Source organism: Monodelphis domestica, chromosome 1, assembly GCF_027887165.1.
Source record: "Monodelphis domestica isolate mMonDom1 chromosome 1, mMonDom1.pri, whole genome shotgun sequence".
Taxonomy (NCBI): domain Eukaryota; kingdom Metazoa; phylum Chordata; class Mammalia; order Didelphimorphia; family Didelphidae; genus Monodelphis; species Monodelphis domestica.
Genome location: NC_077227.1, coordinates 567,161,373 through 567,174,612, shown reverse-complemented (window position 1 = coordinate 567,174,612; position 13,240 = coordinate 567,161,373). Strand labels below are relative to the sequence as shown.

The 13,240-nt window shown below is 34.4% G+C and overlaps 1 long non-coding RNA gene across 1 annotated transcript; it reads left to right on the top strand.

The window, feature by feature from the left end:
- The first annotated feature begins 1,006 nt into the window (after nucleotides 1-1,006).
- On the top strand, nucleotides 1,007-11,452 carry LOC103105874 (uncharacterized). The gene is made up of 3 exons (XR_001628755.2): nucleotides 1,007-1,053; nucleotides 3,853-3,933; nucleotides 11,194-11,452. It is a non-coding gene; the product is annotated as an uncharacterized LOC103105874 (long non-coding RNA).
- Nucleotides 11,453-13,240: the final 1,788 nt, after the last annotated feature.

The window sequence follows — 13,240 nt, the reverse complement described above, 5'->3', positions numbered from 1 at the left end:
CTCAGGTTTGGAGGGGGGGTGGCGGGGGGAAAGGGCGGTTCAGTTTACTTTTTTATGCAAGCTTTCCCTCCTTCTTATAGTGTGGAAATGTTCAAACCCCACTTATCTTCATTTCTGTGGGGTACTAGAGAGTCCCTCTGTTCTTCCAAAGGTGATTTTTATATTCTTTTGAGGCAGTTTATTTTTTTCAGTGCTGGGGAGAGGAAAAGATTCACATCTAGATTGCAGCCATGTTAACCCAGAAGTCCCCCTCACATCATTTGCTTTTGAAATACACTGTTCTGGATATACATATTTTGCATGCTGTTCTCGCCAAACATTTGAAAGAAAATGGAAAGAAGAATAATAGAATCCCAAAAATTTACTCTTAATGGTGATAATGATCTCTACTTCTCCTGATCATAACATCAGCTTCCATGCAGTTATCACCTCTCAGTTTATTATTCTCAAATATACTTATTGTGTCCTAACTTCTTTGATGATCTCTAGTTTTCTTCCCTAATTGCCTATTAATGTCATCTTGAATTGAGTGTTTAATATATAAAATAAATTCAAATTTTCCTGTTTCTCTCCAGAGTGTCTCTCTTTCAAATTTTCTTCCTAATCTCAAGGCTACTATACATATAGTACCAATATTTATTCCAAATGCTACCATCATCTCTGCCTCTCAGGACAACTAACAGTGGTAACTTTCAAGAACTGATGCACTCTCTTCTCTCTTACTCAATCTGTTGCCAATATCTGTTGAGTTCATCTTTGAAACATCTCTACAATGAATACCCAAAGATGCTGGAGAAGGTAGATGGACCTCATTGATTTCAACCATATTACCTTCCAAAACATCTCAAAACAAATTCTGGAGCAACATAACTCAGAAAATATGAGGCAAAGTACTTTTTTCAGCTGAAAAAAAACTTAGAAGGACAGCACAAGGGATTTAGGTACTTGGGTGGAGATGGAGCACAGAACACTAGGATGGGCCCTACCATGGTAACAGACTGTTGGTGAAACCAATGCAACAATGATGGCTTCTGGAGCTCTCATCTACAGATGGTAAGGGGGTTCAGATAATTTCTCAGAAGACTACAAGGGTCCTTTTGCTGTTCTGAGTGCAAGGTTCTTATAATTTTGCCTATACACTAAACAAGGTCACATCCTTGGGAGAGAGTTGTACTTTAGCAGAGCACTAGCACTAACTAGTACTTGAAACCACAGAGGACCAGTATATCCTGGTCACAGTTCCAATGTAGAAAAGAGAGTTTGTGGTTATTCTCAGAAACCAGCACAGATTGAGAGAATATTAATCACATCTTTCCTTACATTGAATCACTTTGAAAAAACTGAAAGTAGATAGATCCCCACAGCTAGTTCTGCAGAAAGAACCTAAAGTTTGGAACAGTGTTCCTTTCAGCACAGTTATAGAGCCCAACTTTAACCAATTTTAAAAGAAAACAAAAAGACAAGAAAATATGCAAATAACAACAACAAAAAAAATGCAATGTGGAAAGTTATTTTGGTGACAGGGTAGTCTCAAACTCAGAAGACAAGTTAATATTACTGCATCCAAAGCCTCCAAGCAAAATATTAACTTCTTTCAAACCCCATATGAATTAGTGGAGGAGATAAAAATGATCTTAAAAATAAAATCAGAGAGACAGAAGAAAAATTGGGAAATGAAATGAGAACGATGCAGAAGAAAAATCATAAAAAAGTCAATAACTTGGTAAAAGTGATATAAGAAAATACTAAAGAAATTAATAGCTTAAAAAATGGAATAGTCCAATTGGCAAAAGGGCACAAACATCCAATGAAGAGAAGAACTACTTAAAAAGCAGAATTTTCCTTGTGGGAAATATATATACACACACAAAATGGAATGAAGGAAAAGCTTTGTGAAATACTAAATTGGTTATTTGGGGGAGGAGAAACAGGCACAAAATTTGCTGAAGAAAAGAACTCTTTACAAAGGAAGATTGGCCAAATAAAAAAGGAGGCAATTAGCTCCATTCCATCTCTATTATACTCTAGTCCTGAATTAAGTGGTGGGAGATTCCATTTCTCCACCTCATTTATAGATGTAATGTTTTATTATATTTGACATATACTCAAAGGATATGCATAGGCACTTTCTCAGATAAAGAAATTAAAATTCTCTATAGTCATATGAAACAGTGTTCCAAGTAAATATTAATAAAAAAAATTGCAAATCTGAGATATCACATCTCTTTGCTCATATTGGCTAACATGACCAAAAAGGAAACAAATAAATATTGGAAGGAATGAAGAAAAACATGATTACTGATACACTTTTGGTGGGACTGTGAACTGATGCAACCATTCTAGAGAGAATATGGAACCAGGCTGAAAGGACCATAAAACTATGTGCACTGGGGGTCTATATCCCAGAGATCAGACAGAGATCAGGGAAAAGGAACTACCTCTACCAAAAATAATGAAGAGGATAAGTTCAGAAAAAGCTGGAAACAGTTTCATGTACTGATGCAAAATGAAGTGAGAAGAAACAGCAGAACACTGTATATGATAACAAAAATATTGTATGGTGATCAACTTCAAACTACTGAAATATTATCAGGAAAGCAGAGTACCAAGTTTATCACAAGGGACTCATGATAAAGAATGCAATCTTTAACCAATGAAAGAAATATTGGCCTCTAACTGCAAATCAGATATAGCATTTTTTATTTAATTCTTTTCACAAGGATTTTTTTTTATTGTAAATGATATACACATTTTCTTTTTTAAAATGAGGAATATAGAAGTGTGTATGTAATGACTGCACAGTTATTACCTATATGAAACAATGTATTGCCTTTTGGAGGAGAGGATTCTTGGAGAGAGGGAATCTGAATAAAAAGACATCAGATAACAATTGTTAAAAACTTTTTACATGAAACTGAAAAATTTTTTAAAGTTAAAAAATCAAATTATTGAATCAAATGTTTAGGGTTAAATTCTCTCAATTCTGCTTCAGAATATAGCATAACTTCTCTGTGACCATAAACAAAGATTCTAAAACATTCATGTTCTTCTTTCCACAGAGATGGAGGACATCCAAAATATGTTGAAATGTTGGTTGGGGGGTGGCCACTGTTTTTGTCATTGTCCAAGACAATACGTAGCTTCTGGTTTCTGTCAGAGTCAAAAGAGTAAAAAAACCCCAAACAAACAATGATGCATATGTTAGCAAACATAAGCATGAAAGAACAGTGCATCCAGAGTCTGTATAGAAGAATGAGTGTATAAAATAGGGGAAAAGTTAAAATACATGGAAGATGTTATGCTTTTTTAAATAAAGGAAAATCTATTTGGAAACTTGGTTTTCTAAGACAAAAATGAATCTTGGGCATGGTTTTTATCATTTGAAGAGACGGAATATCTATATGATAAAACATATTCAAGAATTTTAACAATTTTGTATGGAGGAGAGGCAGTGTTGATAGAGGGGCGACACTGAAGCCATGGAAGACCTGGGTTTAGACAGTTTCAGACATTTAAGAGGTGATATTATGTGGGGGCAGCTGTGTAACTCAGTATATTGAGAGCCAGACCTAGAAATGTAAGGTCCTAGGTTCAAATCTGGCCTCAGACATTTCCCAGCTGTATGAACCTAGGCAAGTCCCTTAACCTCCTTTGCCTAGCCCTTACCACTCTTCTGCCTTGAAACCAATACGCAGTGTTGATTCCAAGATGGACGATAAGGGCTTAAAAAAGAGAGGTGATATTAGCTGATCCAAGGTAAATATGCTATTACCTATTCTGTTCTTGTCTTATTTGTATTTTATCCTATCTTCTGCTAAGTTATCTTCTCTTCATGTCTTCTATAATTCTAAGGTTCTAGGTGATCACTGACCATGACGACTCTCTACCTGATGTATATGGTGCTTTTTTTGATATTTCCCTATACTGCCAAAGGTAAGATTCAGAATGAGAAACAAAAAGGTTTGGGATAAATATATAACAATATATTTCCCAAAATATATTCCAATTAGTTAAATCACCCTTCCCCTAATTTGTTTGTACCTATAGACAATTGAACTTATTCCTATGACCTGCCTAAAGAACAGCAAGGGAAAATATGCTTTTATTGAATCTAAGAAGCTTATTAGAATAGTATTCATTTAGGTGCATAAAAGAGGCATTTTTTAGCCAGGAGGAAGAAAAGCAAGAAGAATAAGAGACTTTGAACCAATGGGAGGTCACTCCTTATTTAAAAGACCATCAGAAGTCAGAACAGGGAAGATTAGGACATTTCTATTATACTGTATGCATCACACAAAGAATGGCAGCATCAGCTCCTAATTGGAAGGAAGCTAAAATATCTTCTAGTAAAAACTCCTTCATTTCATAGATGGGAAAAAAAAACTGAGGCCAGAAAGTTTATATGCCTCTCCTGAGGTCTTAGTGAAAATATCAGGTATGAGATCTGAATGCAAAGTTAGAAAGAATACATTCAGAAGTACCTTCCTATTATGTTTTATTTTTATAGAGAGATGGGGAGGGTGTTATTTAACTCTCTATCTACTAAGGCATCATCTGATGGAGTGGCTAAACCACTGCCTTTGGAACAAGAGGATCTGGGCTTGAATCTCAGTTTTCCACATTATATCTCCCTAAAGAATTAGCTTATACCAAATCTCGGAGTGATCTAAGATAAATTTATGAAACTCCCTGGACTCCAATTTGTTACTGCACAGTGTAATTTCCAAGGCTGTTATGTAGATGATGTATTTAGGCCAGAGCTAGAGAATTGTGAGCTGTTATTCATGTACAAGCATTTTAAAGGTTCAGTTGGGATTCCAGTAAGTGCTGTGGTTCACTTATGTCCACCTAAGGACACACTAATCTCTACTCTGTGTACAATCTTAGCCCTCTTCTACATCTGGATTCTAGTGTTTTTGAAATACAATGTTCTATAACTGAGTATTTTATATTCTGTCTTGGCCAAGCATTTGGAATAAGAAGGAAAGGAGAATAATAGACCCCAAAAGCTTACTCTTAATGGAGATACTGATCTCTATTTCCCTTGGTGATAGCATCAGCTTCCATGCAGATATCACCTATCAGTTCATGATTCTCAAATATACTTGTTGTGTCTTAACTTCTCTGGTGATCTCTAGTTATTCTTTCATTACTGCCTATTAATGACAACTTGAATTGTGTGTGCAAACTGTATTACTCTTTCCCTCCAAAACCTCTCTCTTTCAAATTTTCTTCCTACTCTCAAGGTTCCTATCTTTGTATCCATGTATTACCATTATTTATTCCAAGTATTACCATCATCTCTGCCTCTCAACATCACAAATGGGTTACTTTCTAGTATTCATCAACTATCATCTCCTCTACACAATCTGTAGCCAAGATCTATTGAGTTCAACTTTGAAACATTTCTTCAGTGAATACCTGAAGATAGTGGAGAAGGCTGATGGATCTCACTGTTTTTTACCAAATTACCTTCCCCAAAGCCTCAAAACAAATTCCGGAGTAGCATAACCCACAGAAATAAAAGGTGAAGTATTCTTTCAGCTCACAACAACTTAAAAGGCCAGCACAAGGCATTTAGTGAATCTCTGTGAAGATGGAGCACAGAGCACAAGAATGGGCCCCACAATGGTGACAGATTGTGGGTACAACAGATGCATCAGGGAAGGGTTCTGGAGCTCTCATCCACAGATGATGAGGTTCTGACAACAACAACTTGAAAAGTTCTTTTGGTGACAGTGTAGACTCAAATTCAGACCATAACAAAATAATATTGCTGCATCCAAAGCCTCCAAGGAAACTATTATCTTCTCTTAAACCCCAAAGATATTAGTGGAGGAGTTAAAAAAGTATCTTAAAAATCAAATAAGAGAGGCAGAAGAAAAAATGGGAAATTAAAAGAGAATGATACAGGAAAAATAATGAAAAAAGAGTCAACAACCTGGTAAAAGATGTGTAAGAAAATGTTGAAAAATTAATAGCTTTAAAAAACAGAATAGGCAAATGGGGAAAAGGGCACAAAAATCCAAAGAAGAGAATGACTACTTCATAATCTGAATTTTCCATATGGGGAAAAATATATACAAAAATGTAGTGAAGAAAAGCTTTGAGAAAGACAGAATTCATTCTTTGGAAAAATATACAACAGGTACAAAAATTGGCTGAAGAAAAGAAATATTTACAAAGAAGGATTGGCCAAATCACAAAGGAGGCACATAATTTCACTTAAAAAAACCAAACTTTAAAAATTAGAATTGGACAAGTTGATTCTAAAGAATCCACGAGACATCAAGAAACATTCAAAGTCAAAAGAATGAAAACAAAAAAGAACATATGAAATATCTTAATGAACAAAACAACTGACCTGTAAAATCAATATAGGAGAAATGATTTAAGAATTGTTGGGCTACCTGAAATCCATCATCTCAAAAAGCTTAGACATCTTTCAAGAAAACAAGGAAAATTGCCCTGACATTTTAGAACTAGAAGACAAGGCAGAAATGGAAAGAATCTATTGATTACCTCCTGAAAGACAAAATATAACTCCCAGTAATGTTATAGCCACATTCTCAACTCCAAGGTCAAGCAGAAAATATTCGAAGCAGAAAAAAAAATTGAATATGGAGTCACAATTAGGGTAACACAAGAATTTTATATAAAATAGAGAATTAAAGGATTTGAGGGCCTGATATATATATTACAGAAGTTAAACAAGCTAGGGATTCAAACAAGAATCACTTACCCAGTAAAACTGAGCATAATATTTCAGAAAAAATTAATATACAATGAAATAGGGAACTTTCAATTATTCCTGATAAAAAGACCAGATCTGAATGGAAAATTTGAGTTTTAAATACGAGACTCAAGAGAAGCATTAAAAGGTTAATACAAAAGAGAAATCAAAAGATATGGGATAAGGTTAAACTATTTACAACCATATGTCAGGAGATGTTTTTTGTAACTCCAAAGAATTTTGTCATTATTAGGGCTGTTAGGAGGAGTATACATAGACAGAGGGTGAAGGTGTAAGTTGAATCTGATGTGATGGTATGAAAGACAAAATAAAATTAAGGAATGGGAAAGAGGAATCTCTTGGGAGGAAAGGGGAAAGGAAAAATAGAATGGGGTAAATTATTGAACTAAAAGATGCATGAAAGATCCTTCAAAGTAGAGGGAAAGATGCTGGAGGGGGGGTAGAATTCTCATGAACCTTAATCTGATCAGAATTTGCTTAATAAAGGAAAAAATATACACTATTATTTTGGTATAGAAAGCTATTTTACCCTATAGGAAAATAGGACAAGAAGAGGTTATGAGATGAGGTGTGGGGCTGACAGAAAAGGAGGAAAATTGGAGTATGTGGAGGTCATAAATTAAACCAGTGTAAATAGAATGGAAAATAATAGTAATAATAATGGTAGGATTTTTTTTTACAAATTCCTCTAATAAAGGCCTTTCTCAAACATAGAAAAATGAGTTGATACAAGTCACTCCCCAGTTGATAAATGGTCAAAGGAGTATGAAAATGCAATTCTCAAACAAGGTAATCAAAGCTCTCTATCATCTTGCAAAACTACTTTAAATCCCTATTATTTAAGGAAATGTAACTCCTTTCTTTCCTTTATCTTCTGGTTTCTTGTAGCTTCCTTTATGGATCAGATCAAAAAGTCTTTCCTAATCTCTTAATTCTTTTTTCTTTTTTTCCCTGAAATTACACCATTCAGTTTTCTTATATCCTCTTCTCCAACACATATTTTTCAGTCCATTTAAACTGTCTTTCTTATTGTTCCTAGAAAAAAGAAATTCCTTCTCATGGTGCTACTGACATTTTCATTGGTTATTTGACATGCTTGCAATAATTTCCTTCCTCTTCTCTACCTCTTGATTTCTCTGGCTTCCTTCCTGGATCAGCTGAAGAGGCAAAGCTTTCCTAATTCTTTAATTTTAGTGCCTTTCCTATATTAGTTCGATTCAATTTTTTCTTTATGAGTCTTTAAGAGTCCATTGCCTCAATATAATTCTTTTATTCCTAATGTAAGACTTTGTAGATTACTATCTCTTGTATTCTTTCACATACAAAGTAAATGTTTGATCAAGTCATATACTTTGCTGTCTATGCATCTTTGATCACTTTACCATCTAAACCTAAAAATTAATTGCCTAAAGTTATTTTTCCTAACACAAAATATCACCTTCTTCAAGAAGTTTTTCTTCCCTAATACTTTCTACCCATGAGACATTTGTCCCTTACTCTGAAAGTCATTTTGAACAAAAATAATTTTATTTGCTATTATCTCACGTCTCTACATATCTTGTCAGATTACATTTTCATTGTCCTCAAAGAATATATCTTTTTTCAATCATGTTTCCCTAGTATTGAGCACAGTACCTTACACATGAATTAATGAGAAGGTTCTTCCTTAATACCAGGTATTATAACTACAAACATAATTATTAAACAATCTCAGGAACCTATCTAGGTTGCATAAAATTATATATGCATCTAGATGCATAAAATTATATATGAAATATAAATAAATCACTCATAATAAAATTAGAGAATAGCACACTATATTAAAGGATTAGGATTGATTTCATATATTAGTCCATGACCTCACTTTTGAAGGAAATTCATGTTTTGAAGAGGTCGATGTAAGGAAAATGTCCAGTGGGAGATGGTCATTACAAAGGGTCAGAGATGCTAAATGGAATCCTATTTAATGAGAAACAAGATTGAGTGAGCTATAAATGGAATAGTGTGCTAAATTATGTAATAAGAGTGGAGAAATAAAGCCACGTTATTAGTTGATTTAAATGTCCAGTAGGAAAAATGTGAATTTGATTCTTGAGGTAAAAGACAGTTATAGCATTTTACTAAGTAGGAAAGATTTAATAATACTTGAACTACATCAACTACTACTCCAATCTCTATTCCAATTTGATTTTCTCATTTCAATAAAAACCCAATTGAAACCATATTATTATCTCAAGACATGCAGACAAAGTCTTAGACAAAACACACCCATTCTTTAAGAAAACATCAGAAAATATAGCAATAAATATAGGGTGAAGCAAGGATGCCCATTATCACCATTACTATTGAATATTGTACCTGAAATGACAGCTATACCAATAAGAGCAGATAATGACATGGAAGGAATTAGAATAGTCAATGAGGAAACAAAGTTAGCACTCTTTCTTGATGATAAGATGGTTTACATAGAGAAAAGCAGAGAGGCAACCAAAAAAAGTAACAGAAATGAACAACACTAACAATTTTGTAAGATATAAATTAAAGACACACAAATCATCAGCATTGCTATATACCTCCATCAAAGTTCAACAGCTAGAGAAAGAAAAGGAAATTCCATAGATAATATAAAATACATTAGAATATTCTTACTAAAATATTCCCTGTAACCATATGAATGCAACTGTAAAACACTCTTCACACAAATATAGTCAGATCTAAACAATTGTAAAAACATTATTTTCTAGTGGATAGGCTTAACCAATACAATAAAAATGATCCTGCCCACATTAATTAATTATTCATTGAAATACTACTCAATCTACCCAAAAATTACTTCATAGAGTAAAAAATTACAAAAATTTCATCTGGAAAAGTAAAATGTCAAGAATGTGAGAGAAATTAATGAAAAAAATTTGAAGGAAGGAAGCCTATTCAAAATCAGATCTCAAATTATATTATAAAGGGGCAATTATCAAAACAATATTATATTGCTTAAGGAAGAAAGTAGTTTAGATAATTAACCCACAATAGTTAATGAGCATAGTAACCAACTAATTGATAAACACAAAGATCCAAGCTTTTATGAGAAGAAATCACCATTTTACAAAAACTGTTGCAAAAGCTAAAAAACAATATGGCTTAAATTAGGCATCGACAAACTTTTCAGACAATATAATAAGATAAAGTCAAAACAGGTATTTAATCTAGAAATAAAGGTGGTATCATAAATAAATTAGATTAACACAGAAAAGTTTACTGGTCAGATTTGTGGATAAGGGAAGGTTTTATAACCAAACAAGTGATGGAGAACATTACAAAAAATGAAATAATTAATTTTGATTACATTAAATTTAAAAAAGCAGAGAAAAAACAGTGCAACCAATATTAGAAGGGAAATAAAAATTGGGTGTGGGGAAAATATAGCAGATGTCTCTGACAAAGGTCCTATTTCTCAAATATATAGAAAAATAACTGAAATTTATAAGGATGCAATGTATTCACCAATTGACATATATTTAAGGGTTACAAATAGGAACTTCTTAGATAAAGAAATCAAAGTTATCTGTAGGCATAAGGAAAAAAAATGCTCCAAATCAATATTGATTAAAAGTGCAAATTAAAACAATGCTGAGATATCACATCTCACCTCTCATACTTATGGTTAATATGACCAAAAAGAAAACCAGTAAATATTTGGAGAAGTTGTAGAAGAACTGGATTACTGATACACTACTGGTGGAACTGTGAACTGTTACATCCATTTTAGACAGCAACATGGAACCCAGCTCAAAGGACCATAGAACTATGTGCACTTGGGTCTATATCTTAAGATATCAGAGATCAGAACAGGATAAGTTAAAAAAAAAGCTGGAAACAGTTTTATGCACTGATGCAAAATGAAGTGAGAAGGACCAGCAGAATATTGTATATGATAACAGAAATATTTTATTGTGATCAACTTCACAATACTGAAATATTATCAGGAAAACACGGTTCCAAGATTACCCCCAAGGGACCCAGGATGATCTATAACGAATAAAAGAAATGTTGGTGTTTGTTTGCAGATCAAATATGGCACTTTGCTCATAATTATGTTCATGTGCATGTTTAAATAGTTTGTGTGATATGTGTCTTATTTCATGGAATAAGGAATATAGAAATATGTATTGCAGGACAACACTGTTATAACGTATATCAAACAACTTATTGCCTTTTGGAGGTGGGAAGTCTGGGAGAGAGAGAATCTGAATAACAAGATGTCAGACAATAATTGTCAAACTTTTTACATGTAATTGAAAAAAGTCTTAAAAGTTAAAAAATCAAATTAAAAAAATCTAAGGCTTATGGCTAAATTCTCTCAATTCTGTTTCAGAGTACAGTATACCTTCTCTGTGGCTGTAATTAAATATTCTGAAACTTTCATGTTCTTCTTTCCACAGGGTTGGAGGAAGCTGGAGACTTTTTTAAGTGTCAGTTGGGGGGTGGCCAATGTTTCTCTCATTGTCCAAGACAATTTGAGCAACATGGCTTCTGTACCAGTCCATACATGAAATGCTGCATACGTTAGCCAAAAGAAACATGAAAGAACAGTGAATCCAGACACTGTGGTATAGAAGAATGAGAGTATTAAATAGGGGACAAGTTGAAATGCATGGAATATGCTATGCTTATATTAATAAAGGAAAATTCATTTGGAAACTTCATTTTCTAATGCACAAATGAATGTTGGGAGTTTTTTATTTTAAGACATTAAATGTCTATACAATAAAACATATTCAAGAAACTTAATAATTTTATATGGAGGAGAGGCAGTGTTGAATCGCTAATAAAGAGGTCACACTGAAGTCATGGAAGGCCTGGGTTCTATTTCTTCTTCTGACATATTCATTGTGAAACCTTGGATAAGTTATGACATTCCATTTTATAAGATTTGAAGTGATAAAATTCAAACTGCATTGTGAGATAAAGATTCCTCACCTAGAATTTCCTTATATTGAGGAAATCCTGGATCTTGTTATTCTTCCTGCTTTATTCAACACAATTCTATTCCAGAATTTCACTGCTGTGATTGTTTCTTCTATTGATAATTAGAATTCTCCCTAAACCTAGCTTTAGTTATGGTCTTTAGAGTTCCTCTGGCCCAATTATTCATTTCCTGTTAGTTCTTTAGTAATGATCCTCTTATCCCTGAATGTGGCTAAGTCATAAACATATAAGTGCAATTCATTAATGAGACTCTAAGAAAGTCTCATTGTCTTGGGAGGATTTTCCAGACTTTGCTCATAAAGCCTTTAACTATCGAGGATCACCTCTACAGAAAATTGAGGCATTATCGTAGAAAACGAATATCTAACCTAGGTTATTTTTTGTCCTTTTCATTCTATGAAGACCAATAGCATCAAGAGATGGCATTAATCTTGTAGGAATTAGATTTAAGTGATGTCAAGTTATAGAAAATCTTCAGCCCCACTTTCTCTTTATGAATCTTTAGAGTCCAGGTCCAAGACAAATGGCCAAAAGATTGACAGGATGACCTAGGATGTCTTTTGTGTCTGTGTTCTAAGCTTTCTACACTCCCTTCTGTGATAAGGAATTCAGAGGAAGAAATTCAGGTTGGCAGCAAAAGGGAATGGCATTGGATGCACTTATACAATCAGGGGTAAACTTGTTTAGAATTGTGGAAGGAAGGGGCTGGAGCATTCAAGGGTCAAGCTGGGGAAGTCAGTTGGAGGCTTGAGGGCTGAAGCCAACTCTAGAATTCAGCTCTGAACTCCTGGTTATCTCTAACCTGCCCCCAATCCTTCCCGGTTCCTTTCCTGTCATCAACTGAAGCTGCCACCTGATTCCCCTCTACTACTGAATATGAAGAGCTAACCTGAAGGGGGGAAGAAATTTGAACTGCTTAAGGGAGCCTCTGAGGGGTTTTCCTTTCAGAGGTGAACCAGACCACTTTAACTCTAGGTTTCTTACACTACAGGTCTATTCTAACAAAGTAAGCCCTGAGTGGGTTTTAGTTAGGATTAGACATCTTGGCAAGTGGATCCATGGTTAGAGAGAGCAGTAGTGAGTGGGTTTAGCTTAGCTAAGCAAAGAAGAGTCTTCACAGAGGGAAGACAGAAGGGGATATCAAGGTAGTCATTTTTAGAGATAGGAATTTCTCCTCAATCTGCCTATCTAATAGCCTTCCCTAACATCTCCCTGAATAAACAACTGTTATTCTAACCCGGAGTCAGATCTATCTCTTTGGCCTCGGTTGAGGGTGATGCCAGCCTTACTCTCAGGCAGTGGAGAGAAATGCCCTCTCTGGCAAGGTCTGTCAAATCCTTGAAACCTTTACAACATTTATTGCAGGGTCTCTCTTCCACAATATAGTGTTATCCTCCCCACCTGATCTTTGCTCTGTGCCTCATGTGGTAGAAGAATAATCCAGAGACTTGAAGGACAGAGCCTGGAAGGAATGCAAAGGTTTCCATTCACAATGGGGGG